Raw genomic sequence first — 23,078 nt, 5'->3', positions numbered from 1 at the left:
GAATGTGGAATGAGGTATTGGAGCATGAGTAAGGTGGTGGAATGAGATGGAGTGAGTGGTGAAAGGTTCAGTGAGGTGGAAGGTTGAGTGAAGTGGTAGAGTGAGGTGGTGTGGAGTGAGGTTTTGGAGTGAGATGGTGGAGTGAGGTAGTGGAGTGAGGTGCTAGGAATGAGGCGATGGGAGTGAGGTGGAGTGAGGTGGTCCAGTGAGGTGATGGAGTGAGGTGACAGACTGAGGTGATGGAGGGAGGTGATGAAATGAGATGAAGTGAGGTGATGGAGTGAGATGGAGTGAGTAGTTGGGAGTGAGGTGATAGAGTGAGGGAGTGGAGTGAGACGCTAAGAGTGAGGTGATGGGAGTGAGGTGGAGTGAGGTGATGGAGTGAGGTGACGAACTGAGGTGATGGAGTGAGGTGATGAAATGAGATGAAGTGAGGTGATGGCGTGAGTTGTTGGGAGTGAGGTGGTGGAGTGAGGTAGAGTGAGGTGTTGGAGTGAAGTGGTGGAGTGAGGTGATGGAAGTTGCAGTGTGGCAGTCCTGTGCAGCAATACCCATCCTTCCTGCCTGCTTCTCCCCACAAGTCAACACGGTCCAGTCACTTACCGGGTCCTCCACACTTTCCTCACCCCCGTCACCGTACACTCATTTTCCTATACTCTCACACTGTCCCGGGGGACCGAGTCTTTCCCAGGCCACCGGGTCCCCAGCCTGTATTCCAGTTAAGAGGGCTCACCATCACTGAACCTGTGTTTGAATTCACGTCCCAGCCAGGGACCGTCTTTTGGCTTTGGCTTCGCTCCTGCACTGCCAAGACGGCGCTCAGAGGACGTGCTGATTCAGGGGAAAAGACAGCCGCTCTTTCACCACTTTCCATATGGAGAGAAGATCTGAACGTGCAGGATGAGCCCGAGTCCATATGCTGTGGAATCTGCCCCCAATTCTCGCTTTGCTGAATTGCAGAGGCAGCGCCTTTTAGACGGCGGGCTGGGGCCAGGCCCACCGACCCAGGGGTCCCCAACACAGCTGCAAATGTAGGAAATGCCCTAAAAGTCATGGAGCCTGTTAGATTCTTACTGTCTGAATGAATTATTCTAGAAGATCTTCCTGGAAAAAGTGGCTTGATTTGTTGCTAGGATTCAGTAATCGATTAACCTTGATTGAATAAGTTATAACTACAATAGGAAAAAAAAAACCCTAAAAGATGGTGGTATAGAAATACTTCTCGAACCTCCTAATTTATAGATATGTGGAAATTAACTCTGTGCAACGCAACACAACCTTCGCATCCTGTTGTTTTTTAATAAGAAATTAGGTTACGTTTGTATCTGCCATAGATTTAATGATCTTGCAGATTTTTTCCTCTTTCAAACCATGTTTTGCATACAGTTAATTTGTTTGGCACGCTTTCTTTGAGATGACTTTTCTGGGTAAATGGATGTTGTAATATTTTATTTGATTGTTTTTTGGGCCATGCCTGGTGGTGCTTAGCTCTGTACTCAGGGGTCAGGGGACCGTATGTGGTGCTGGGGAACAAACTGGGGTCAGCCACATGCAAGGCAAGCACTTTAACCCCTGTACTGCTTCTCTGGGCCAGTACAGCATCTGTCCCAACAAGCCATCTTGGTGTATCAGAGAGGGTGGCCCTGGATCCTTTTCCTCTCCTTGTACTCTTTAAGAAACCTTGCTGTGGAAGATGGTCTTGAAGAAGGAGCCCTGGGGTTTAGTTAGTTTAAAATTATTTTTTAAAATTTAGATACGATTTAAAATGTTTGATACCTTTGACAAAATTAAAAGGTAAAGGCCCTCCTGTTGTTCATCGATTTGCTCGAGCGGGCCCAGTAACGTCTCCATTGGAGACTTTGTTGTTACTGTGTCTGGCATATCGAATACTCTCGGTAGCTTGCCGGGCTCTCCGAGAGGGGCGGAGGAATCGAACTCGGGTCGGCTATGTTGGCTGCGTGCAAGGCAAAAGCCCTACCGCTATGCTATCGCTCCAGCCCCTTGACAAAATTACCTTCTGGAAATTTTGTTCCTATTTATGTATACTCCAATCCAGAGTACTTGTGAGGTACACAGCCCTGTTTTAGATGTCTTTACATGCTTCTCTGTATAAACCTTACAGAGCTCCCCAGAGAACAGAGAGGGTAAGTACCACCCCAAAGCCACACAGGAGCTACGATAGAGCTGAGATTGAAGTCCAGTGTCTCTGCCAGGCTCCATACTCCATGATGTTCTCCTTGTCCCTTCGGTCACAGTCAAGTGGGAAATCTAGCAAAGGGAGGCTGTGACAGCCTCCCTTGGATGAATGGATGACACAGGAGCCCCAGGTCTGGACAGTCACTGTTTTGTCGTTGTTTGTCGTTTGTTTGTTTTGGGACCACACCCAGTAGTACTCAGGGCTTGCTCCTGATCTTGTGTCCAAGGATCACTCTTTGCAGGGCTGGGTATCCTACAGGGTGCTGGGGATCGAACCCGGGCTGGCCAGTTACAAGTCAAGTGCCTACCCACTGTCCTTTCTCTCTGGCCCCCCGGACAGCATCTGTTCCAACAAGCCATCTTCAGAGAGGGCGGCTCTGGGATCCTTTTCCTCTTGTTGTGCTTCTTAAGAAACTGCCGTGAGGAAGTGGTCTTGAAGGAAGGAGCGGCCCTTGGGAGTTCGCTCCCGTCTTCAGTTCTCCCGTGTTCTCTGTTCTGCGGGCTGCAAGCTAAGAAGACAGCAGAAAGTGGTCAGCCTCACATCCTAACCATCCTCTCTAGTGTCTCAGTCTCTCTGAGACTGTGTGTTGGTGTGGTGTTGGTGGGGTCCGCACCTGTTGGTCATGGGTGCCTGCTGGGGACCTGGTGTGATGGAAAACACGCACACCTACAAGGACAGGCCTCTCTCTCTTTCTCCCTCCCTCCCTCTCTTTCTCCCTCCCTCCCTCTCTCTTTCTCCCTCCCTCTCTCTTTCTCTCTCTCCTCAATGCAACCCCTAAGTCACACATGCCCACACAGACACACACACACACACACACACACACACACTCGCTCAGCTTACTGCTCAGCAGACCAATTATAAGGAAACAATTCTCTTTGTTTTGTCAGTCACATGACAGGCAAGTGTCTAAACATTGTATATCTCTTTCAGCCCAATAAACCACTCTTTAAGAACTTCAAAAATGGAAGAAACAAATTTTAAATGAATCCGCATAATTTCAGCTTTCATAAAAATAATTGGTAAAAGAAAGTATTTCTCCAACTCTCAACATGCAGAAGCAGTTGGCGCTAAATTTTCCCCCAAAGTGATGTTTCCCCAGTTGAACCATAGCGTGTACCCGGGTTAATATATAATTCAAGTAACACTTTAAGTAAGAAGATACTGATTTTCCTGTGCAGTGGGAATATATTATAAGGATGGAAATAAGTTGAGATTAAGCCCGGCAAGCTACCGAGAGTATCTCGCCCGCGCGGCAGAGCCTGGCAAGCTCCCTGTGACGTATTCGATATGCCAGACACAGTAACAACAAAGTCTCCAATGGAGACATTACTGGGCCCGCTCGAGCAAATCGATGATCAATGGGAGGGCCTTTACTTTATTTTACTAATTACAGATCCAGAATTTCTTATCAGCTATCCAGAAAATCGGAAAACTGGGTCTCTATCGTGACTTGGATTGGCCTTGTCTGCCTTGGATTGGCATGAGACCGTTCATAGTTATCCCAGTCAACGTGAATGCTCATGTTTTATTGGAAAAGATATTCCTGGATGAGTTAAAGGGCTTCTGTTCTCACTATTGCTGGCGGTGGGGATCATATCACAGACAAGATTTTCTGAAATCCCACTTCTGAAAAAGTACCTAGTCAAAGATTCTGTTGAAGTGTTTCTCTCTTACCACCAGAAAGACCCCTGACATCCTGGTGTTTCCAGGCTAAATTCCTTCATACACTGGATTCAGGAAAGGGGTGGTTGTCATGATTTTTCAATTTTATTTTGGATCCTACTCTGGCAGTGCTCAGGGCTTATCCTGGCTCAGTGCTCAGGGGTCATTTTTTTTTTTAAACTTTAATTTTTTTAATGAATCACCATGAGATACAGTTACAAACTTAACATACTTTTGTAAGCGATACAATGATTATGTTTCAGTCACACAGTGACCAAGTATCTCCACCATTAATGTTCCCAGTATCCCTCCTGCCACGCCCACCTTATCCCCATCACCTGCCTCTGTGGCAGGTACATTCCCTTTCTCTCTCTCTCTCTCTCTCTCTCTCTCTCTCTCTCTCTCTCTCTCTCTCCTTTTGAGTGTTATGATTTGCAATACAGGTACTAAGTGGCCATCATGTTTGGTCCATAGTCTACTTTCAACATCCCAAGCGAGCTCTCCAACCATCATTCACTTAGTGGTCCCTTCTCTATCCCAGCTCCTTTTTTTATTTTTTAAAAATTATTTATTTATTTATTTTTGCTTTTTGCATCACACCTGGTGATGCACAGGGGTTACTCCTGGCTCTGCACTCAGGAGTTACTCCTGGCGGTGCTTAGGGGACCATATGGGGTGCTGGGAATTGAACCCGGGTTGGCCACGTGCAAGGCAAATGCCCTACCCGCTGTGCAATCTCTCCAGCCCCAATCCAAGCTCCTTTTAACCCCAGCATGTGAGGCTGGTTCTCCAGGGCTCAGGGCACACTCAGCCGCTGGGCTCTCTTCAGCACCTTTTCTGCCCTTTTGGTTGTATCAAGCCCACTTTTGCGATGCTCACTGGGGTCACAACCCTGCTTGTCGTGTCCTCATCTCTGCTGTGGTCCCCTGAGAAGGCTCCTGGTTTGTGGTTGTGCCCAGGAATATGGACAAATAGAACTGCTGGCTGAGGGGGTGCTATGTGGTCCACGGGGATTGACACGGCCACTTTGGGCCCCCAAGACAAGGGTTTGGCCAGTGAAGTGACCCTACATGCTTCCTTCAAGGACATGACTTATTATTTCCTTTTAACTAGAATTTTTTTAAACTAGATAAAACCCAGCTCCCGGAAGTGTGTGGCCGCATTTGCGGCCGCGCGACATCTTACTATCTCATTCTTTGGACAAACTGGCAGGCTACCGAATGTAACCTGCCCACACGGCAGAGTCTGGCAAACTCCCCGTGGCGTACCCAATATGCCAAATACCAGGAACAATGATGGGTCTCATTCTCCTAACCCTGAAAGAGCCTTGAATATGGCACTTTTTAAAAAATCTCAGGGCAAGGACGACGGAGACGTTACTGGGGCCTGCTCGAGGCAATCGACGAACAACAGGATGGTCGTGATCGTGATCGAACTAGATTTTTTATTTTGAGCACTGTGGTTTGCAACTCATATGAGCAGCGTTTCATACCCAAGCTAGCCCAGCATCTGCCCTCCACGCCCTTCACCCCTGTGCCCACATGCCTCCCACACTGGACAATGTAAATTTGAAGCTGACCCCTGCAGAACCGCGAGCATTAGCCAGTGAGTCAGGGGGTACTCTTGAGTCTGAGGCCATGTAGGCCCGCTGGCCCAGGGGTTGGGGACAAGGACAGTGGAGGGAGGCAAGCGGGAGCCAGTGCCTGTGACAGTTGTACTTTGCAGTGGCTCATACTTGTGCACTTAAATTTTTTTTTTTTTTTGCCGCAATGGTGGGGACATCCTTTGAAGCAGTTCTCAGAAAGTGGGTTGGTAGTCGGGGAGGTGTCGGCGGGGGCTCCCGGTTATTCTCAGCCAGCCCTGTCAGGCCATGAGTGAGTGCTGGGTCTGAGGACACAGTCTGTGGTCTGTGGTGCTGGGAAGGTGGTCCTCAGGGGGGACCTCCCAAACGTGCCATGCTGGGCACTGAACAGGGCCAGCGGTCCTCAAGCCTGTTCAGGCTCTCCTTCCCTTTTACTTACGTTTTTGTTTTTTTTTTTTTTTTTGGAGCCAGCCCCTGAGGTGCTCAGGGCTTTTTCCTGGCTCTCTGCTCTGGTATCCCTTTTGGGGTGCTGGGGATGGAATTTGGGTTGGGTGCATGCAAGACAAACGCCCTACCCCCTGGCCTGGCCCCTTATGATTTTTTTTTTAACCAGAGTGTTCTGACTGTGGGGGCAGATTGCAGCCGGGGGTGGGGACGCAGGGGTGCGGGCCACACTTGGCTGAAGGAAGGCGTTGGTGTCAGGGCCCACCACTTTCACTTTCTGTTCTCACAGTGCTGTCATTCTTCCCTGGGAGAACAGTCAGTGTGTGTTCTGCTGGGTACTGCGAAGTCCTCACAGAAAGTTCCAGGCCAAAGCGAGCAAGTCCTACTGAAGGTTTATTCAGGCTTCCTTAGTCTACAAGTTGAGGTAAAGTGCTGGGAAAAAAAAAGAAACAAAAAACCCTCCCTTGTTCAGGGCTTGAAGGAAAGTCGGTGAGAAGGAGAAGCGGTGATTGGCAGGGCAAGGGAGCACGCTGAGGACGGCAGCCTTGGGGGGCTCCAGTCAACTTGGCACTGGCCTCAGAAGTCTTCAGAAAATACGGGGCGTGGACCCTCTCAGGGCTGGATAGGAAAAAAAAGAATGAAGCGCAGTGGCAGGCTGGGAATGGGCACTTCTGTCTCTGTTCCCTTCCCGGGGAGGGGAGTCCACGCCGCCGGAAAAGAGCCTTTTTGCTTGGAAACCTCAAGAAACTGAACCCGGGCTCGTCCTGCCTTTGCACCAGAGGTGAGCCTGGGATGCTTAAATCCTGCTCCAGCACAAGTCGGCCTCGGGCTCTTTCACTTTTTATTTCTACCCCAACTACAATTTAAAGGTCGTTCCTTATCTTCCTCCCCCAGAAGGGATTCCCTGTCAGATCCCTGGGCCCGATGGCCAGGCTCCTGGACGGATGGAGAGCCCTGTCTCGCATGTGCCTATTCCAGCTGCCCCCGGATTAAGAACAAGCTGCAGTTTCATTCAGAGCACCGCGGCGGCGTCGGGGAAGGGGTGGGGGGAGTTTTCTAGAGTTTGCGGTATTTGCACAAATGCTCTCAAGTACCCAGACTGACTCCTGGGTCTGTGCTCAGGGATGGCTGTGGTCAGGGGACCCTATGGGGTGCTGTTGCGTCTCCAGGCTGGGTCAGCTGCATCCTTGGCCAGCACCTTCCCCGCCGTACTGTCATTCTGTACAGACAAGTCAGCTGTTTGTCCTTTGCCACAGAATTTGCTGGCCCTGTGCTGATGACCGGACTCCAGTTGGGCAATTTCTGCAGGCGGTGCACAACGGGCCCTGCTCCTTGACCAGTGCTCTTCCTTGATCATTGTTAGATGAAGAGGCTACTTATTAGAGACTCCATTATCTTCTTTCCGCTCTGTTAAAAAAATTAAAAGTTTTCTGGGGCAGGAGAGATGACTCCCAGCACTGAGTGCGTGCGTTGCACGCAGCCGATTGAGGTTTCATCCCTCAAGCACTGCCTGGCGCGGTCCCTGAGTGCAGAGCCAGGAGGAGTCCCTGAGCAGTGCAAGAATTCTTTTCCGTGTAGCACTACATGTGTGCCCAAGCATGTATGTGTTTGTCCTGTACCTCTGTATTTTGGGTGGCACTCTGGGACTGAAGTATCCCATTTCTCATTGACCTGCCATTCGTTGGTTTTAGGATCCATTGATGATTTCTGTACCAGTTCTTATGATAGCTCCCAAGTGGTGGCCAGTTCAGTCACGGCCATTCTATTTTGTGGAAAGGATTTCTCTTCTCTTTACCTTTTTTATATTGTGTCCATTGGGCTGTGACACATTTTTGTCATGAGGCCATTCACTGCCCAGATGTCTCCATTAGCCCCGTCCAGTTGCTTGCTTTCTTCTTCCGTCGTTCTTGGAGTATTCCCTTGCTTTCTGAGCCCGCTGCTCGTTCGGACGGTTCGGATTCCCATTTTGCCCTCCCTGTGCCAGCCCTTGAGTCCTTCTCCCTGAGAGGCCTTCGTTCCGTTCAGCAGAGGGGTCGTTAGAAGCTATCATGTGAGCACTGCCTGCATAGAATGCCACCAGCATCCTGCCGCCCCTGATCTCTCTGGGGACAGAGCTGATCTATTTACATATTTGTGTTGAATGTGTGGACACGCTTTTTACATCTGTATTTACTTCCGTATTCATCTCGACATAGGACAAACATGAATTCTCTCCAATTCTAATGACAACACTGTTAGTTTAGTTTCTTTCTATATTTGATTTTTTTCCCAATCTTAGGGGCCAGGACTGGCGGGGGTGGGGGGTCCACGTGGGGTTACTGGGGTTTGTGCCTTATCCCTACCCACCGTATGGTGTAGTGAGAAATCTGGTTCTGGTTATCCAGAAGGTATTAATTTTGTCAATTATCTGTCTGTAGTTCATCCCCCACCCCCCAACTGGCCTGAGCCTGCCCCTTCTTACAGCCTGCAGGGCTCCCTACTCAGGACAGGGCCGCCCTCTGTGCAGGAGCACGGCTTAGACAGTGGTTACTGTCTCACTCGTCCAGGGACCAGAAGCCTGAAATCAAGGTTGCGGCAGGCTTGCCTTCTTTTTGGGTTCTGCGGGAGAAGCCACGGTTGCTGCCAACCCTTGGTGTTCCTTGGGTTGTGAATTCTTCACTCTGGTGCCTGTCTCTGTCTCTGAGAGAGAGAGAGAGAGAGAGAGAGAGAGAGAGAGAGAGAGAGAGAGAGAGGCAAGAAGGAGAGAATTTCCTTCTAGAACAGGAGTTAGAGAGTAGAGAGAGAGAGAGACAGACACGGGAGGGGGAGATGGGGAGAGAGAGATTTCCTTCCACTAGGACAGGAATCACATTGATTTAGGGCTTTTTTTTTTAAATCAAGGTAACGGTTCGCTAGAGTGCAGGGAAGTTGATTTTAGGGGTACAGTGTGACCACATCACACCCACCACCAGAATGTCAGTTTCCTTCCACATGTCCCTGGAACCCCCTGTTTGCTCCCTTGATGACTTCATTTGATCTTGACCAGGTCTCCAAAGACCCTGTTTCCGAATAAGACCACTTTCACGGGTCCATGATTTTGTCGGCGGGGGCTGGAGAGTGGGGAAGGGGGGGTGGTACTCTCCGTGCCAGTACACTGGCTTTGCTCAGGTCCACCTAATGGACTTCAGGACTTAGTCCTTTATACAGGGAGAGAGAGGGAGGGAGAGAGAGAGAGAGAAAGAGAGAGAGAGAGAGTAGAGAGAGAGAGAGAGAGTGTAGAGAGAGAGAAAGAGAGAGACAGAGAGAGAGAGAGAGACAGAGAGAGACCGAGAGAGAGAGACAGAGAGAGAGAGAGAGAGTGTGTGTGTGTGTGTCTGTGTGTGTGTGTGTTGGGAGTGGGGAATGCCCTCTGTCATTCAGGAAAGAATGTTCTTATTGTTCCAGTGTCCTTGGCTTCTAATCTGAAGAAGGGCACTCGGCTGACCTCCACATGGACGGGAACACTCAGGACTCAGTGCAAATCAGAACTCCCGGGGACTGATCCCTCACATGCCCCCTGCGGTTACAGGCCGCACGCCCGTCTCACTGTCCCAGACCCTTCCTCTCTTGATGTTGGGGCGCACCCACTGTACCCAGCTTCCCAGGTCTAGGTTCCAGGTGGCCCGATGCCAGCATGCTGGCAGTGTGGGCTCCCTCTTTCCCACCGTGTCAGCGTCCTGACTGTAACCCAGCATGTCCCCTAGGCTTATTGACATAACGGCTGAAAAGACGGCACCACCTGTCATAGACCCCCTCCCCGTCAGAGACCCCCACTCCCTGTCGTAACCTCCCATCTCACCACAGACCCCCCTACCCTCATCATAGACCCCACCCCCGCTATTCCGCATCCCTGTATGCACTTTTGTGCATCCTTAGACTATATTGCTCTATTTTTAACTTCTTTATCATATACATCCTGAGTATTGTCCCATGCAAATTCAGCATTCTTTCGTAGCCACGATACTCTGTTATCTGAGACCAACCACATTTTATTAGACCTTTCTGGTGTTTGCGTCTGTTGAAACTTTTGCGATTATACCTCATACTTCAGCCAATGTCTTTTTTAAATTTTTTTCCCTGAGTTCACGGCAGATGGATAGTGTGCCAAGTGTGTAACAGGATTTAAAGGAGCACGCCACTCAAACATGTGAACAGCCACTCATCATGCTAAAGAACCCAAAAAAGGATCGTTCAGCCAGCATTCTTGACCATAAATTTTGTTGATAGGAACTTGTTGTTCTGGGGCCACAAACTGGTGTTCAGGGCTTCCACCTGATTCTGTATTCAGGGGGTCACTCCTGGCAATGCTTGGGGTGGGGGGGACCATATGGAGTGTCAGGGGTCTCTTTGGAACCCTTGACTCATGACCCCTCTTTAGCAGATACGAGGCTTTGCAGCAAAGCCAGAAAAGTTACTCCCATTCCACAGATGAGTCTCCATGACCCTCCACTTTGGTTCCTGTGGTCACAGACACTTGCCGACCCGAGCAGTTGTGGAGTGTGGTGGAGATGGATTTCTGATCTCTCTTTTGCTCACACTGGGGTTCATGACACAGGACAGGGCTGGCTCTCGGCTCCCTCCTCACCTAGCTGTGGTGGACCCAGGGGTCCGCCCACGGGTGTGCCCTTGTCTTCACTTTGCCTATGGGTGGCTGTGCTGTCCCGAAGTTTTATCTAGTAGTAGATCTGCATGATGGCCACAGTTGTGCTCAAGGATAAGTAAGGACAGTGTGAGGCCCTGGAGAGATTATAATTGCTTACTGGGAGGAAGCAGTACATCAAATTAATTAGCCAAGTGTCAGAATAAGATAGATCTTCATTTATTTCCAAATACTTCTTAGAGCTGCAAATCAGGGTCCATTGGTTGTTGTAAGTAGAGTTGACTGCATTCTCTGGTTTTTGGGTTTTGGTTTGGGGGGCTGTACCGAATGTGCCAAGTTGGGTCATTCCTTACCTTAGAGGTCATTCCTGGCTACTGTGGTGCTCCAGAGGTGGGGGAAGGGTGTGGACAGTAGTTGAACAGAGGGGTCAACCTGGGGTCTGCAGAATTCAAACCCTCTGTCCCTCCTCCTCCTCCCTTTCTAGCCTTAGGACAAGCTTTGCTGAAGGGTTGATTTAAAGCTGGCTCTTCTTTCTGAGAGGTGTGAGTTGGTAGGAGTGGTTTCTGGTTGTGAGGAGGGGCGTGAGGGATTAAGTATATTAGAAATGTGTTTTGGCAGGCTTGAGGCATTGATGGCATTGCTTGAGTGACGAAAATGAAGGGCTTGCACAATGGCCATATGACCAATTGTCACGGAGTGGAAATTGACAGGTACGGTTTCCTGGCTTCTCCACACGTCAGTACCTTTCAGCAGTACTCAGCCTCAGTACCTTTTTCAAATGTGCCCATGGAATTGACAGGAAGAGGATGGAGCATGTGCTTGGCGTGGGATTGCTTTGTGCTCCTGAGCTTGCTCTCCTGCTGGACAGCCTGGCCAGGTGTCCGTTCCTCCATCCCTTCTTCTAGAATCTCCCTCTCTGTGCCAGGCGCCTCTCGCTATGGGCCAGTTGACCTGGCTTGATGGCAGAGCCGAAAGCGACTGGAGAAGGTCCCAAGTGATGCAGAGAGAAAAGGAAAGCTCTTGGATTCCCTCCTGACCCTTTCTTCAAGGGGAAAGGGGGTAAAAAAAATTTTTTTTTTGATAATATTTTTTACACTATCAGACCAGGCCATCGGGCTCGCATGCCTCTTTAAGCGGTCCCCGCCCAGTCAGGCCTCAGGGTCTGGAGGTCACTCAGAGCCTTGGACTGCTGGGGACCTTTGAGCTCCCCCTCAGCAGTGGTGGGGGTGGGGGCAGCTCTCTGCAGTGGGGATTTGGGTGCGAAGCTAGTGAACTAGTAATAAATTCGACATGTTAGTGATCTCTTATAGAAGGGCTTAATGGCCCCTGGGTGAAATACAACAATCTTCACACTCTTTCCTCTGAGGAAACTTTTCGGTAGCATTTTCAGTGGGTTTTCATAAAGTTTTTTCGGTTCTGCTTGGGGGCAGGGACTGGGGTTCAGGATGGAAACATCCAAAATATGGTGGTGAGAAGGTGTATTGGTGGTGGGACTTGTGTTTGAATATTAAATATAGCGAACTACTTTATAAAATAAAAAAGTTTTAAAAGTAACCTCCCAAGGTGTGTGGCACCATCTAGCCTCGAAGTGAGGGGGAGAGCACTGTGGGGAACCCAGGGGTCTGTGGGGCACCTGGGGTCTGCCTCCATTGCAGGCTGTGCCCTCTGCATCCAGCCCTTCCCCGCCAGACTCTTCCCAGACAGAACGTCATCAGGAGGCGTCTCCTCACACATTTGGGTCCTACAGACACCGGAGCATCTGGTTGGTCTCGGTGCCCCTGTCTGGTGACACAAGAGCCTCAGCCACCTGGGCCACGGCGTAGGGGTTCCGCAGCCCTGTGTGGATCGTGGGGCTCCCGTGCCAGACTGTGCCTATCTAGTGCATGCCCAGGATTGCTGAATGGGCTGCACTGGGTTTCGTGGGGCCAGCAGGGTGCAACTCTCCAGGGCTACCTACCTGTGTAATAATATTCATGTAGGTGTCTAACAGTAGGGAACGTTCGTTTCCATGGAGGAAGGCATATCAACACTCAAGGGCAGGAGATACAGATTTATTACTTGAAGCAGTGTGTTAGCTGCAGCCCAAAGGAGGAAAAGGCTGAGGTCTAGCCGGGGATCATGGATATAGGACTTGGTATCACACACACACACACACACACACACACACACACACACACACGAATATTATTTGGATATAAAAAAGGATGAAGTAGTGCTGTTTGTGTTGTCATGGATGGACTTCAAGGGCATGATGCTAAATGAAATAAGTCAGATAGAAAAAGAGACCATCTGATCTCTTTTATTTATGGAAGCTAACACTTCCAGTTCATAAATACAGAAAATAGATTAGTAGGTGCTAGAATTGGGACTTGAGAAGTGGATGAAGAGGATGAAAGGAAAATAGTGGTGTTTCTTCTTTTTTTTTTTCCCATATATAGGGACTGTTTGGGGCCTTAGATAATGACAGGGCTAAGAGGCACCTGACCCCATTTGATCTCTAGCTATGCACAGTCCCCTCCCCCTAACTTCGAGCACTGCTGGTTACAGCTGTGTGGGTTCCCAGGTCATCCACAAGCAATACCCCGTCCTCGGACCCTGACATTGAATTGGCTGCCTACTTGGCTGAGTATCACTTGGGAGCATCCCACTCACCCGAAATAATCTTTTAAAAGAGGAATGTTCGAAAATGTCTCAGGAAGGAAGAGAATATATTCCTTTCTTTGTCCTAGTGCCCACCATCCATTCTGTATTCGCATTGGCAAACTTCAGTCACTTTTGATTACCGGAACCCCAAGGTACTACAAGAAAATAGAATCTGGCCTGAGTTGGGAGTCTCAGCAGGACCCTGTGGTTTTTGGAGTCTGTAATCTTTTTTTTTTTTTTTCTGAAGCCACCTGCAGAATAAGTGCTCACACAAGAAACAGAAGTTCAACAGAATCGTGCAGGGGTTAAGGAATTCTCCTTGACCTCTTTTGCTTCCCCTCCCACCACTATGGTCCTTCCACAGCACCTTTCATATGATCTCCCAGCACCTCCAGGAGTGATCCCTGAGCCCAGCCAGACATGGCCCCAAACCCCAAAACAAAACAAAACAGAACAGCCCCGCCTACTCCGATGTGGGTGCTTTCCATAGTTCCTGGTGGTTGTCCTTGTGTATTCAAATCCAAGTGCCACAAAGTGCAGTGGCTTTGTAGGTTAGTGCTTTTGTAACCACGCTACCAGAACAACAATAAACAAATCGAAGTGCTGTTCTTTACTTAGTAATGCTGAGCAAATAAATTGATTTCATGAGCCTCTATCGAATTGCGACCAGAGGTTTGAAAAACACAGAGGTCTAGAGGTTTGGGGGTGTATTTTCTGAAACCATACGGATCTGAATTTTGGTAAATCCAGGCTTTACCACTTAGATTGCTCTGCCTATCGGTGGGTAGATTTATTTCCTCCACTGTAAAATGATATACGCCAGGTAGAGCTTGTTTGACGTTTCATTGAAATAATGCAGAAATAGCACTTTGCTTTGCAGAGAGCACTTGAGTTAATGTGTTAGGGGATGTTCATGACAACAGTGTTGATGAAGATGAGAATTTTTAGTTTCAACACCAGCTTCCTCGCAGTTGATAGAATTTTGAGCTAAAATTTCTTTTGTTGTAAAGGTTCACAAAAGTTCATGTGAAGAGTGTATGTGGATTGTGATTTAGAAGGATCTTGCATTTGGGAAATGACTGCTGAAGACCTAGGAAGGATTACTGCTAAAACTCCCATTATGTTTCAAGCAAAGCATTGCCAGTAGGGTTCCTTGCCCATGCGTTTCCATCGGTCCCATCCTGAACCAGAACCATCGTTGGTTCTTCCTCCAACCCTGGTCTCCTCCTTCCCTTAGTTCTCGTATCAGGGACCTGACCACTGTTTTTGCTTTTATCTGTTCATCAGTTTTGTATCTCAGTGCCCATAGAAGCGAAATCATCCAGTAAGTGTTTTCTCTTGAGGCTTAACTTCATTTCACCTAATTCCTTCAAACTCCTTCCATTTTTCTGTGAATGACAAAGCGTCATCTCTTTCGTATAGTGGAGTAGTGTTGCTTGGTGTCAGTACACCACCCATTCTTTCTCCCATCATCTGTCACTGGGTACTTGGGTTGCTTCTGTGTTTTAGCTGTTGCAAATGATGTTGTGCCAGACAGCAGGGGTTAGGTATTGCTTTTTTGTATTAATAGTTTTCTATTATTTTGCATACCCAAAGTGGAGTGACTGGATTAGGTGGTTGTCTTTTACTTGGTGGTTTTTTTTTTTTTTTTTTTGGCATTTTGGGTCACACCCGCTGATGCTGAGGGATTACTCTTGGCTCTGCACTCAGGAACTACACCTGGTGGTGCTCCAGGGACTGTGTGGGATGCCAGAGATCGAACCTGGGTCGGCTGCATGTAAGGCAAACGCCCTACCCGCCGTACTATCGCTCCAGCCCTGTGTCTTTTACTTTTGATTGCTTTTTTGGTGTATTTCCAGGGCTCAGACCCAGAGCCTCTGATATGCCCGAATGCTCTCTACCAGAACCCCGACCTTGCCCTCTCCCTAGCTCCTTAAGGAAGCCCTACGGCATTTTTCAAAGTGGTTGCACCTTATTATTCACACAAGAGTTTTCTCCCCACAGAGCCTGGCAAGCTCCACGTGACGTATTCGATACGCCAGACACAGTAACAACAAAGTCTCCAATGGAGACGTTACTGGACCCGCTCGAGCAAATCGACGATCAACGGGAGGGCCGTTACCTTACCTTACCCTTTCAATACTTGTTGCTTTTGATATAAGCCGTTCTCACAGGTGTAAGGCGGTCCCTCATTTGTGGTCCTAATTTTCATTTCTCTCGCGATTCTTTATGATGAGGTTTGCGTGTGTTTTCTCTTTTGCTCATCAGCCACCTGTCCCTCTTCTTCGGAGAACTCGATTCAAATCTTTTGCCCAGGGACTGGAGAGATAGTGTAAGGGGGTAAAGGTGCTTGGGAGTGACCTCACCCCCACTTTGATTCTCTGACACTTTGGTCTCTGCATTTGATGTGGTTCCCCAGCACTGCCAAGAGTGCTCCTGGAGCACAGAGCTAGGATGAGCCTCAAAACTCAAAAGACAAACATCGTTATGCTCTTTTTGGTTTTATTTCATTTGTTTTGGGATCACACTAGGCGGTGCTCAGGACTTACATTGGCTATGCACTCAGGAGTCATTCCTGGCGGACTCAGTGAACCATATGGGGATTAAACCCGGGTCGGCTGCGTGCAGTGCAAATGCCCTACCTGCTGTGCTATGGCTCCAGCCCCCCAGTATGAATTTTAATTTTTTCTCCTTCACATTGTTGGAGGAATCTTTCTATACCTTGTTTATTAACCCCTTACCAGATACCTGATACGCTAACGTCTACCACTAGTGGCTGTCTTTTCCTGTTGGTTATGTTTCCTTTGCTATACAAAAGCTTTCAAATTTAATGTCAGCCCAAATATTTATCTTTAATTCCCCAGCTGTTGGGGTTGAGTCCCTCCAAAACCTCTCAGTGCTAAAGTCACGGGACGTTTACCTTACGTGTCTTTCTTATGTTCAGAAGTGACATCCAGGTGTTAGATGTGTTTTGAGTTCATTCTTATAAATGGAGTTAAGGAAAAAAAAAGAAAAGAAAAAAAGAACAAATGAAGCTGCATAGTAGTGGAATAAAACAGACACCGATAAATGAGATTTGACTGAAAGCCAAGGAAACCCCACACATTGACTGATACTCAGTTAATGACCAAAGCTTTTTAGATAATCCAGTGGAGGAAGGTGAGTGTTTTCAACAAAAGTACTGGGAAAACGGGAGAGTCACAGACTGACTGGGGGTTGAGCTGGAGAGAGAGTACAGCGGAGAGGGTGATGGTCTTGGATCGCTGACAATACAGATGGACCCTGAGCATCACCGTGAGTGATCCCTGAGCACTGAGCGAGGGGTAATCCCCGAGCACGGAGGGGTGTAGCTCCAATACAAACAACATAATGAAGCTAAAAATAAAACAGGGATAATGTGTAACCGACTGGGTCATTTTCTGGGTGAGACATGGCTGGTGTCAAACGTGCAGATGTGTCGCTGGTGTGCATGGGGACTCCGGCAGGTTCTACCCATGCGGGGGTGTCCCCAGTGACTGCCCACGTTGGCAAACAGCCTCCTTCCTCCTTTGCCCATTTTTGCGACCTTTTACCTTGGCCTGAGTGCCTGCCCGCTGTTAGGCAGGAAGATCCTGTCCCGGAGAGAAGAAACATGTAGACCTTTCCCCTGACAACACCCCAGTGTCCGTCTGTTCCCTACACTGAGTCACAGGACAAAGGGCAGGCACTGAGGGGGACGGTGGGGATACGACCAGAAGAGCCGGGCTTGCTTCGGGGATTCTGTCGCTCGGGCCGAGGATGACCTTCTGCTGGGGACTCCCTCCCTGCCGGCTCTGCATTTCCCACAGAGCTTCCCCCCACCCCCCCACGAACCCTTTTAATAGTGATTTATGGATTCCTTATGAACCAGTTCATTTCGTTGGCAGTTAATCATCTGGGGCCTTGTGATCTCTCTTGCAGTCTTTTATTATTATAATTATAGGATTATTAGTTAGCTTGGGGTGATTTATGTCTCCTCTCCCCCAGCAAATTTATTCATTCCTCGAGGGTGGAGAGCCTATCTTGAACATCTCTGAAGCCTTCCCAGCGCTTGGCCCAGCTCCCTGCAACAGCCCGTGTGGAATAAGCCCCCAGGGATACTGTGGTCCAGTGCAGGCGTGGGCAGTGTGGGTGCCCCAGTGGCCGGGAGGGGGTGCCGGGGCCGAAGGGAGGGTTGAGCCCGAGTTTGTGACTGCGGAGCGTGTCCGTGGGTGGGGGAGACGGGCGTGGGCACGTGCTCTGGAGGAAGCTCTGCTCCGTGGCAGGAGCCCTCATGCCCTCGGGGAGAGATGGTGCAGCTGGGAAAGAAAGGAAAGGGGCCAGCACCGCTGCGGCCAGCTGCCTGTGCACACTCGGCCTTAGCCGGTTCTGAGCATCTTCCTCTCCGTATCGCCTCTTCCCTTTTGCTCCTGCGACTCTCTAAATGGCCACTGAGGGACCCTGGAAAAGTTCTGTTTTTCTCCTAGGGAGATGCTTGTTTTGGGAGGCGAAGAAGGGTCAAGCTGTGGTCAGGCAGTGCGGGAGCCCCCCGACCCCCACCCCACCCCCACGGTTAGTTCTCTGCTGGCTGGGCCCTAGATTAGCATCAGGGCCTGAGGATGTGGTACTGCTGGTAGTGGGGGGTGGGGGGAACACCCTGGAGGTGCTGGTGTCCTCCAGGGCCGGCACTCAGGGACACCACGGGGCTGGGAATCGAACTCATATCAGGGTATCAGGCACATGCCAGGCAGGGGTCCTAACCACTGTACTGACCCCTCGCACCTTTCTTCTCATTCTTTTTTTTTTTTTTTGCAGTGTAGCACTTTTATTTCCTGAATATAATTATTTTTTTAAATTTTTATTAGTGAAACATCTTCTCATTCTCGAAGGGATTATTTTCTGTCTATAAAGTTTTAGAACCATAGTTCTTGATCCTCCGGAAATACTCACTTTTCCATGATTGCTTTGTTTCTGTGGAGTAGCTGCTTTTAGGCTTCTGACTTTGGTGGGTTTTGTTTCGGTGTTTTGGGCCACACGTAGTGATGCTCAGGGCTTACTCCTAGTTCTGCACTCAGGAATCACTCCTCTTAGTGCTCGGGGGACCATATGGGGTGCTGGGGTCCAACCTGGGTGGGCTTTGAGCAGGGCTAACGCCCTACCCACTGCACTGTCTCTCTGGCCCCTTGTTTTGTTTCTTATGTAATGAATGTTTTGCTTCTGTTTCAAAGATTTTTCTCAGTAGTCTTATTTTTTTTTAAGCACATGTGCTCCAGTATGCTTATGTATGTTGTTTTGTTGTTGTTTTGTTTACGGTTTGTAAGGATTATTGTGGTTGGAAGTTAATTGGTCATTGTTCTTTCAAATCCTGCTGTTACTTCATTCTGTCTCTTGTCTTTCTGAAACTTCAAACTACCCATGGTTGCTTGTTGATTTTGTTTTGGTTATGGGGCCACACTTGGCTGTATTCAAGGCTTACCCCTGGCTCTCTCGTCATATGTCTTGCTGTGGGACCATATGTGACACTGGGGATCAAACCCAGTCAGCTGCAAGGCAAGTGCCTACCAACTGTACTATTATATTGCTCCAGGCCCTTATACCAAAGGTTTTGTATTCATTCTTCTATTCTTGCTTGGTTGTTCCCAGATTCTCTCTCTCTCTCTCTCTCTCTCTCTCTCTCTCTCTCTCTCTCTCTCTTTCTCTCTGTGTGTGTTAAGAGAGGGGAAGATTAAGATTGGAATGGAACAGAGCGGATTTGTTTTCCAGGACTTCTTTTCCTAGAGGAACCTTAATCTTCGGTTATTAACCCCTGCTCTCCAAAATACGTCAAAGACTCTGTTCAGCTTCCACATCTGGCATCTGCAGGTACCCGAGAGCTGGAAAGAGAACGGCCCCAGTATTGCGAGCTTTCCTGTCTCAGTTTATTCCTTTGCTTGGATCTTGCCCTTCTCATTCTTTTACTCACTCATTAGCTCACTAATTGCTTTTCAGCAGATTAAAAGAAAACACAAAACAACAACAACAAAAACCATGTATGGCCCAGATGTCTTGCTTATTCAACCATGGAACTAGGTCTGGATTACCTATTGTGTGTATCGTTACCAGCGGTACCCCTCTTAGCCCAGGATTTTATTATCTCAAATCCAGCAGGGATGTTTTTGAAGTGTCTCGACCAGAACACTAATAGAATTCAAGTGGTGTTTGAGGAAGATTAGTGTGTCAATGGCTTGTGAAACCCAGAAGGGCCGGGGAAGTCTCGTCAGTCAGTAGAGTAGGCAAAGGGCTGACTATGAAAGCAGCCGTTAAGTTTCAGAGCAACTTGTACGGCGTCCTGCTCACTCAAGTGGGTTGCCGCTTGAGCACAAAGCCTTTCATTTTGCCTCTCCCTTCTTGTGCAATATTGAGTCCTAAGTCTCTGCCTCCTCATGGTAGAAAGTAATTGAGAAACTTCTGGCAAACCCCAGTTCCAGTGCCTGGCGTAAAGTCCTCAGTACGAGGCCACTGCTGCATTGATTATTCCAACATCCAAGCCTTCCTTATTTAGGTTCAAACTCAAGATTGCAGGGCCAGAGAGATAGTGCAGGGCTTAGGGTGCTTGCCTTGCATATAGCCAACCTGGGTTCAATGTCCAGCACCACATATCATCCCCCAAGCAATGCCAGGAATAAGCTCTGAGCACTGCCGGGTGTAACACACCTTCCTCCCAAAGGTCAAGGTCTTGCCAGTGGCAGGAGTCAGGGACAAAGGGCACGGTTAGCTCACGTGACTTTCGTCACAGAGAAGCGCTTGCCAGGCTCTTCTAGCCCCCTCATATTCTCAGGATTCACCATGGGCTGAGGTGACCAAGAGCCCCATGGCCAGGCCTCTGGAGATGACCCCACCTCCCAAATCTCAAGGCTGACAGATGATTTTACAAAGTGCCTTTTGTCAGGTCCGAGGGTAGTTAATTCACATTCTGGCTTTATGGAACCATGCCATTTTAGCATTTCGCTGTTTAAAACAATCAAGTTGTACAGGAATAAGATTACCGACGAAAGATAAGCCCAATTATGAGCCAACAGGTTTCGAGAGGATTCTTAGAATCATAGATGAGACGTCTCACTTTTCTAGACTATTGAAGTGTGGCCCAGAAAGATGGGGCGACTTGCTTAAGGACATACGTTATTAATCACGGCAGAGTCCGGACTGGAAGCGAAGTGTCCTGATTGCTGGAGCCACTTGATAAACAGAGCATCTCTGTTATTTTGATCAGCTTTCGGCCTTCTTCAGCAACTTGAAGAAGTTGCATGAGGCTGGGTATTGGTGCCAGTGGGAGGCATCCAGACCAGGAACACTGGTATATGACTGACTTTTCATTAATGCAAGTGGAAAATTCGTGCCCAGTGAGTTCCTCTTCTCATCAAAAGTTCTCTCTCTCTTTCTCTCTCTTTGATAGCCACCTCAGACTTGAAGATCAAACTAAAATCTGGAAGAAGGGTCAAACAAAATGATTGGTTTCTGGTGGTAGGCTTCATCTAGACTCTCCTCCCTGTTCTTTCACAGGAGGAAAGATAGTTCTCCCCTTCTGAGAGCCGTGATCGATCTGTGTCCAGTCTCCAGTGGCAGAGCCGGCAGTAATTGATAATCCGTCAGTGCAAGGGAGGTAGGGCCAGGCATCAAAACTCAAGTGAAAAAGAGGAAGTGCTGTCATGTTAAAAGGCCAGCTTTCTGTTGGGTGTTGCTGGAGATGTCTGGGCTATTAAAAAAGCAAGCAGGACCCTAAGATCATTGATTGCAGCACCAGCTGAGAAAAGAATCCAACTCACATGCCCACGTATGTCTCTGGATGACTGAATAAAGATGATGTGTGTCTACAACGACAGAACCTACGAACCAAAAATCAATGATTTTGTTTTTTGGGGAGGGGGAGTGGGGGTTGGACCCCCACACAGTGGTACTCAGGGCTTACTCCCAAGTCAGTGCTCAGGAAACGTTCCCAGTAGTGCTCAGGGAACCATATACAGTGCCAGGGATAGAAACCCAGGTTTGCTGTGTGCAAGGCAAGACCTTACCTGCTGTACTATCACTCTGGCCTAGAAATCAATGATTAGTAAGTCTTTCCTTGCTTCTTCCATTTCCTGGAGGTTCTGGACATTCCTTGGCTTATGGCAGCATCTCTCTGATCCCTGAGTCTGCCTTTCCTTGGCCTTCTTCCCTCGGGGCCTGTGTCAAGATTTCCTTTCCCTGTAAGGACATTTTGTGAGCCTCTGGTCACATGTGTGACCAAGCAATCAATGCATAATCTCATTTTATGAGTATCATTTATTGACATTGAACTCAGATCCAACAACTATAACTCTGCCTGAAGGAAGCTTACCTGACGTTCATGCTTTCTTCATAAACTGTACCCCAGGTCTTCTTGCACCTTTGAAACATTAGATTGTGACCAAACAGTACTCTTTTTGAAAAAAAAATATATTAAAGAGTCAGGATCTCCAAAGTTACTGAGAGTTGCATTGTAGGCAACAATGATTCAACACCAGTCTCTCCATCAGCATCCACTTCCTTCCACCAGTGTTCCCAGATTCCCTCCCCACCCCCACCCCCACTCCAGCCCTACCTGCCAACCTGACAGGCACATTCCAAAGTGTCAGTGTTTGCCGCGTAGCTCTCATGTTTTCAGTTGTGTTGAATTTGTGTCATGATGGCCAGACCCCTCACTCATGTCACCGGCATAACTGAAGCCCTGATGTCTGTTCACCCCTTACTTCTTGTTCTCTTCTTCCCCCTGATTCAAGCAGAGCACCCTTGGGGGCTGTTTGGGAGCACACAAATCAGTCATGCATGGAAGGAACAGGCAGAGTTGCTCTTGATGGTGAAGATGACATTGTTTTTAGTGTGAGGAGTGGAAACATCATCCAGAATGTGGTCCTGCTCTGTGTCACCTGGAACTCGCTTCTTGGCTGACTCAGATCATGTCACACTCTCCTCAGAGCCCCATGGCATGGTGGCCCTAGTTGGCATCGCCTTTGCTGTAGAATCCTGCATTCAACTTACATGTCTGTAAATCAGATGAAGATAAGAGTAGGTAGAGAAGATAAGGGCAGAGACTAATTTGTTAGCAATTCCATTCTTGGATATAGTGTGACGGACGAAGGAAAACCCATAGAGAAATGTATTTGGAAGGAAGACAGGTCACGTGGGTTGAGAGGGCGGAGGTATAGTCCAGAGGTCTTCAAGGGCCAGTTCCAGTGAGCCAGTGTAGAGAGCCTGAAAAGCACTAGTGTGCTTTGGGTCTAACTGCCCATCTATGGGCCCGTACACAGGGCAGGCTGCTTGGCAGGCATAATAAGGTGGAAGAACGCTGATGCAGACCATGGAACTGTTTTAAAGGAAAAAGGAGGGGCATGTGGCAAGTTGAGGAGAATGGTAGTATAGAACGATCTTTGAGTAAATCTGCAATTTTGTGAATGTACAAGCTAGTATGAAGACAGAGCAAGATGTGAGTGGATTGTGAAAATGGAAAAAAATAAATCAGAGGCTTATCAGCGAGCTGGTGAAAGACCTTGGAACTTGGTGAAAGCTTGGAGCATTCAATCAAGTGAATCGATTCTTTAGAGCTTTTGAAGTACCAATATTAGGGGGTTCAAAGCACTTGTAGATTCAGTGGTTCAAAGGAACCAACCGATTTTAATCATTCTTTCCAACAGCAGCTATTTCGTTCTGCCCACTTAATCTTGGGAGAAGACCCAAAATATTGGAGATAGCATAAGGGTGAAAGGCGCTCACCTTGCATGTGACCTACTTTGGTTCCACCCCCAGCATCACCTATGGGTCCCTGAGCACCACTGGGAACGACCCTGAGTAAACCCTGATCACTGCTGGGTGTGGTGGGGCTCAGGGGACCGGATGTGATGCCAGGAATCAAACCTAGATTGGCTGCATGCCAGGTAGATGCC

General features: G+C 48.5%; 1 protein-coding gene and 1 non-coding gene across 3 annotated transcripts in view; one reads left to right on the top strand and one right to left on the bottom strand.

Annotated features, from left to right (window-relative positions):
- IRF2 (interferon regulatory factor 2) overlaps positions 1–23,078 on the top strand; it is a 90,181-nt gene that overhangs the window by 17,656 nt on the left and 49,447 nt on the right. The window lies entirely within an intron of this gene.
- Positions 9,990–10,091, bottom strand: LOC130023835 (small nucleolar RNA U13). Its single transcript, XR_008792504.1, has one exon. It is a non-coding gene; the product is annotated as a small nucleolar RNA U13 (small nucleolar RNA).

Source organism: Sorex fumeus, unplaced genomic scaffold, assembly GCF_029834395.1.
Source record: "Sorex fumeus unplaced genomic scaffold, SorFum_2.1 ptg000024l, whole genome shotgun sequence".
NCBI lineage: Eukaryota > Metazoa > Chordata > Mammalia > Eulipotyphla > Soricidae > Sorex > Sorex fumeus.
Note: the sequence above shows the minus strand (reverse complement) of the source record. Positions and strands in the feature narration are given on the sequence as shown.